Source organism: Orcinus orca, chromosome 7, assembly GCF_937001465.1.
Source record: "Orcinus orca chromosome 7, mOrcOrc1.1, whole genome shotgun sequence".
Classification (NCBI taxonomy): Eukaryota; Metazoa; Chordata; class Mammalia; order Artiodactyla; family Delphinidae; genus Orcinus; species Orcinus orca.
In genome coordinates this window covers 90617580-90623896 of record NC_064565.1, presented here as the reverse complement: position 1 = coordinate 90623896, position 6317 = coordinate 90617580, and the positions used below count along the sequence as shown (strand labels likewise).

The 6317-nt window shown below is 36.3% G+C and overlaps 1 pseudogene; it reads right to left on the bottom strand.

Moving 5' to 3' along the window:
• Positions 1–367: 367 nt before the first annotated feature.
• On the bottom strand, positions 368–722 carry LOC101286653 (mitochondrial import inner membrane translocase subunit TIM14-like; annotated as a pseudogene).
• Between the last annotated feature and the right edge of the window lie 5595 nt (positions 723–6317).

Genomic DNA, 6317 nt, shown 5'->3' with positions numbered 1-6317 from the left:
CATAGTGGCTGTATCAATTTACATTCCTACCAACAGTGCAAGAGGGTTCCCTTTACTCCACACTCTCTCCAGCATTTATTGTTTGTAGATTTTTTGATAATGGCCATTCTGACTGATGTGAGGTGATACCTCATTGTAGTATTTTTTTTAATGAACAACACTTCAAATGGCATGCATTTATCCATAATTATTGAATATTAACCTACAAATATTCTATAATCTGATTTTAAATCCTCAAATTTATATGAAGGCTATGATTTAGCTTATGCCAATTTTTAAAATGTGTAGCTTTGAGGCATTTTGTTATAAAAAGCTGGTACTCATATACGTAAATGAGTAAGAACTTAAAATTCATTATACATTTACTTCATTTTTTAGCTTCACCTTCTAGTAAATCTTTAGCTTAATTGATTTTCGCTGCTATATAAGGAGATCCTCCCTTGTCTGGGTGATTTAAAAGCATAATTTGTCAATGAGCATCTCTATTTTCCCTTATTGGCAGTAGGGCTTACACCTAGTATTAATGCTGCTTCCCGTTTTGTCATTTTGGGTTCAAACCCACCTCTGTAATAGCCACCACTGAAGGCAGATTTTGGTAGACTTTGAAAAACTTGTTTCACTTGAGGCTCCATATGCTTCAAGTCTTGCAAAGTGTAACGGGCTGCAAATCCTGCAGCAGCAATGGTCAGTCCAACTGCTACCACTGTACTGGCAATGGTTCCCACTCAGCTCTTCTGCTTCCACCAGGAGCACAGTTCATCCCACCCCACCAATTCTACACCTCTACTACCCTCATTGTAGTTTTGGTTTGCATTTCTCTAATGATTAGTGATGTCGAGCATCCTTTCATGTGTTTGTTGGCAATCTGTATATCTTCTTTGGAGAAATGTCTATTTAGGTCTTCTGCCCAGTTTTGGATTGGGTTGTTTGTTTTTTGGTATATATATATATATATATATATGTCTCAGAGGTTCTTTTTAGTCATCAATTTTCTACACATCAGTGTATACATGTCAATCCCAATCTCCCAATTCCTCACACCACCATCCCCTGTTTTTTTGATATTGAGCGGCATGAGCTGCTTGTAAATTTTGGAGATTAATCCTTTGTCAGTTGCTTCATTTGTAAATATTTTCTCCCATTCTGAGGGTTGTCTTTTCGTCTTGTTTATGGTTTCCTTTTCTGTGCAAAAGCTTTGAAGTTTCATTAGGTCCCATTTGTTTATTTTTGTTTTTATTTCCGTTTCTCTAGGAGGGGGGTCAAAAAGGATCTTGCTGTGATGTATGTCATAGAGTGTTCTGCCTATGTTTTCCTCTAAGAGTTTGATAGTGTCTGGCCTTACATTTAGGTCTTTAATTCATTTTGAGTTTATTTTTGTGTATGGTGTTAGGGAGTGTTCTAATTTCATTCTTTTACATGTAGCTGTCAAGTTTTCCCAGCACCACTAATTAAAGAGGCTGTCTTTTCTCCATTGTATATTCTTGCCTCCTTTATCAAAGATAAGGTGACCATATGTGCATGGGTTTATCTCTGGGCTTTCTATCCTGTTCCTTTGATCTATATTTCTGTTTTTGTGCCAGTACCATACTGTCTTGATCACTGTAGCTTTGTAGTATAGTCGGAAGTCAATGAGCCTGATTCCTCCAGTTCTGTTTTTTCTTTCCCATATTGCTTTGGCTATTTGGGGTCTTTTGTGTTTCCATACAAATTGTGAGATTTTTTTGTTCTAGTTCTGTGAAAAATGTCATTGGTAGTTTGATAGGGATTGCATTGAATCTGTAGATTGCTTTGGGTAGTAAAGTCATTTTCACAGTGTTGATTCTTCCAATCCAAGAACATGGTATAGCTCTCCATCTGTTGGTATCATCTTTAATTTCTTTCATCAGTGTCTTATAGTTTTCTGCACACAGGTCTTTTGTCTCCTTAGGTAGGTTTATTCCTAGGTATTTTATTCTTTTTGTTGCAATGGTAAATGGGAGTGTTTCCTTAATTTCTCTTTCAGATTTTTCATCATTAGTGTATAGGAATGCAAGAGATTTCTGTGCATTAATTTTGTATCCTGCTACTTTACCAGATTCATTGATTCACTCTTTTAGCTTTCTAGTAGCATCTTTAGGATTCTTTATGTATAGTACCATGTCATCTGCAAACAGTGACAGATTTACTTCTTCTTTCCCCATTTGGATTCCTTTTATTTCTTTTTCTTCTCTGATTGCCATAGCTAAAACTTCCAAAACTATGTTGAATGATAGTGGTGAGAGTGGACAACCTTGTCTTTGTCCTAATCTTAGAGGAAATGGTTTCGGTTTTTCCCCATTAAGAACAATGTTGGCTGTGGGTTTGTCATATATGGCCTTTATTATGTTGAGGTAAGTTCCCTCTATGCCTACTTTCTGGAGGGTTTTTGTCATAAATGGGTGTTGAATTTGAAAGCTTTTTCTGCATCTATTTAGATGATCATATGGTTTTTCTCCTTCAATCTGTTAATATGTTTTGTCACGTTGATTGATTTGCGTATATTGAAGAATACTTGCATTCCTGGGATAAACCCCACTTGATCATGGTGTATGATCCTTTTAATGTGCTGTTGGATTCTGTTTGCTAGCATTTTGTTGAGTATTTTTGCATCTATGTTCATCAGTGATATTGGCCTGTAGTTTTCTTTCTTTGTGAGATCTTTGTCAGGTTTTGGTATCAGGGAGATGGTGGCCTCGTAGAATGAGTTTGGGAGTGTTCCTCCCTCTGCTATATTTTGGAAGAGTTTGAGAAGGATAGGTGTTAGCTCTTCTCTAAATGTTTGATAGAATTCGCCTGTGAAGCCATCTGGTCATCGGCTTTTGTTTGTCAGAAGATTTTTAATCACAGTCTCAATTTCAGTGCTTGTGATTGGTCTGTTTATATTTTCTATTTCTTCCTGGTTCAGTCTTGGAAGGTTGTGATTTTCTGAGAATTTGTCCATTTCTTCCAGGTTGTCCATTTTATTGGCATAGAGTTACTTGTAGTAACCTGTCATGATCCTTTGTATTTCTGCAGTGTCAGTTGTTACTTCTCCTTTTTCATTTCTAATTCTATTGATTTGAGTCTTCTCCTTTTTATTTGTCATGAGTCTGGCTAATGTTTTATCAATTTTATTTATCTTCTCAAAGAGCCAGGTTTTAGTTTTATTGATCTTTCCTATCGTTTCCTTTATTTCTTTTTCATTTATTTCTGATCTGATATTTATGATTTCCTTCCTTCTGGTAACTTTGGGTTTTTTTTTTTTGTTTGTTTTTCTTTCTCTAATTGCTTTAGATGTAAGGTTAGGTTGTTTATTTGAGTTTTTTCTTGTTTCTTGAGGTAGGATTATATTGCTATAATTTTACCTCTTAGAACTGCTTTTGTTGCATCCCATAGGTTTTGGGTGGTCGTGTTTTCACTGTCATTTGTTTCCAGGTATTTTTCAATTTCCTCTTTGATTTCTTCAGTGATCTCTTGGTTAGTAAGTAATGTATTGTTTAACCTCCATGTGTTTGTATTTTTAACAGATTTTTTCCTGTAATTTATCTAGTCTCATAGTGTTGTGGTCGGAAAAGATACTTGATACAATTTCAACTATCTTAAATTTACCAAGGCTTGATTTATGACCCATGATATGATCTATCCTGGAGAATGTTCCATGAGCACTTGAGAAGAAAGTGTATTCTGTTGTTTTTGGATGGAATGTCTCATAAATATCAATTAAGTCCATCTTGTTTAATGTATCATTTAAAGCTAGCGTTTCCTTATTTATTTTCATTTTGGATGATCTGTCCATTGGTGAAAGTGGGGTGTTAAAGTCCCCTACTATAAATGTGTTACTGTCAATTTCCCCTTTTATGGCTGTTAGCATTTGCCTTATGTATCGAGGTGCTCCTATGTTGGGTGCATAAATATTTACAATTGTTATATCTTCTTCTTGGATTGATTCCTTGATCATTATGTAGTGTCCTTCTTTGTCTCTTGTAATAGACTTTAAAGTCTATTTTGTCTGATATGAGAATTGCTACTCCAGCTTTCTTTTGTTTTCCGTTTGTATGGAATATCTTTTTCCATCCCCTCACTTTCAGTTTGTATGTGTCCCTAGGTCTGAAGTGCATCTCTTGTAGACAGCATATATATGGATCTTGTTTTTGTATCCATTCAGCCAGTCTACGTCTTTTGGTGGGAGCACTTAATCCATTTACATTTAAGGTAATTATCGATATGTATGTTCCTATTCCCATTTTCTTAATTGTGTTGGGCTTGTTATTGTAGGTGTTTTCCTTCTCTTGTGTTTCCTGCCTAGAGAAGTTCCTTTAGCATTTGTTGTAAAGCTGGTTTGGTGGAGCTGAATTCTCTTAGCTTTTGCTTGTTTGTAAAGAGTTTAATTTCTCCGTCGAATCTGAATGAGATCCTTGCTGGGAAAAGTAATTGTGGTGTTAGGTTTTCCCCATTCATCACTTTAAATATGTCTTGCCACTCTCTTTTGGCTTGCAGAGTTTCTGCTGCAAGATCAGCTGTTAACCTTACGGGGATTCCCTTGTGTGTTATTTGTTGTTTTTCCCTTGCTGCTTTTAATATTTTTTCTTTGTATTTAATTTTTGATAGTTTGCTTAATATGTGTCTTGGCATATTTCTCCTTGGATTTATCCTGTATGGGACTCCTTGCACTTCCTGGACTTAATTTAGTATTTCCTTTCCCATATCAGGGAAGTTTTCCACTATAATCTCTTCAAATATTTTCTCCATCCTTTTCTTTTTCTCTTCCTCTTCTAGGACCCCTATAAGTCGAATGTTGGTGTGTTTAATGTTGTCCCAGAGGTCTCTGAGACTGTAGTGAATTCTTTTCATTCTTTTTTCTTTATTCTGCTCTGCAGTAGTTATTTCCACCATTTTATCTTCCAGGTACTTATCTGTTCTTCTATCTCAGTTATTCTGCTATTGATTCCTTCTAGAGAATTTTTAATTTCATTTATTGTGTTGTTCATCATTGTTTGTTTGCTTTTTAGTTCTTCTAGGTCCTTGTTAAACGTTTCTTGTATTTTCTCCATTCTGTTTCCAAGATTTTGGATCATCTTTACTATCATTGCTCTGAATTCTTATTAAGGTAGACTGCCTATTTCCTCTTCATTTGTTTAGTCTGACGCACTTTTACTTTGCTCCTTCATCTGCTGTGTGTTTCTCTCTCTTCTCATTTTGCTTAACTTACTGTGTTTGGGGGTCTCCTTTTCACAGGCTGCACATTCATAGTTCCTGTTGTTTTTGGTGTCTGCCTCCATTGGCTAAGGTTGGTTCACTGGATTGTGTAGGTTTCCTGGTGGAGGGGACTAGTGCCTGTGTTCTGGTGGATGAGGGTGGATCTTGTCTTTCTGGTGGGCAGGTCCACATCTGGTGGTGTGTTTTGGTGTGTCTGTGACCTTATTATGATTTTAGGTAGCCTCTCTGCTACTGGGTGGGGTTGAGTTCCTGTGTTGCTAGTTGTTTGGCATAGGGTGTCCAGCAGTGTAGCTTGCTGGTTGTTGAGTGGAGCTGGATCTTAGCGTTGAGATGTAGATCTCTGGGAGACCTTTCTCTGTTTGACATTACGTGGAACTGGGAGGTCTCTGTGGACCAATGTCCTGAACTTGACTCTCCCACCTCAAAAGCACAGGCCTCACACCAAGCGGGAGCACCAAGACCCTGTCTGCCTCATGCTCAGAAGAAAAGGGAGAAAGAAAGAAAGAAAGAAAGAAAGAAAGAAAGAAAGAAAGAAAGGGAAAGAAAGGAAGAAAAAGAAATAAAATAAAAGAAATAATGTTATTAAAATAAAATTTAAAAATTATTAAAAATAAAAAATTAAAAAGTAATTTAAAAAAATAAAGAAGAGAGCAACCAAACCAAAAAACAAATCCACCAATGAAAGCAAGTGCTAAAGACTATACTAAAAAAAAAAAAAAGGCAGACAGAACCCTAGGACAAATGGTAAAAGCAAAACTATACAGACAAAATCACACCAAGAAGCATACACATACACACTCACAAAAAGAGAAAAAGGAAAAAAAAAAATCTTTTGGGAAGTCTGAGGTCTTCTGGCAGCATTCAGTAGGTGTTCTGTAGAAGTTGTTCCACATGTAGATGTATTTTTGATGTATTTGTGGGGAGGAAGGTGATCTCCCTGTCTTACTCCTCTGTCATCTTGAAGGTCTCCCCTCTAGACCAGTAAATTTTAAGGTGGTTTGTTATGCATTACTATTTTGACATTGGATAAGTTACACATGTATCTTCAACAGAATTCATGCTACAGATCTAAAAGAGATAAAGAACAGAAGCTCCAGCTTCTG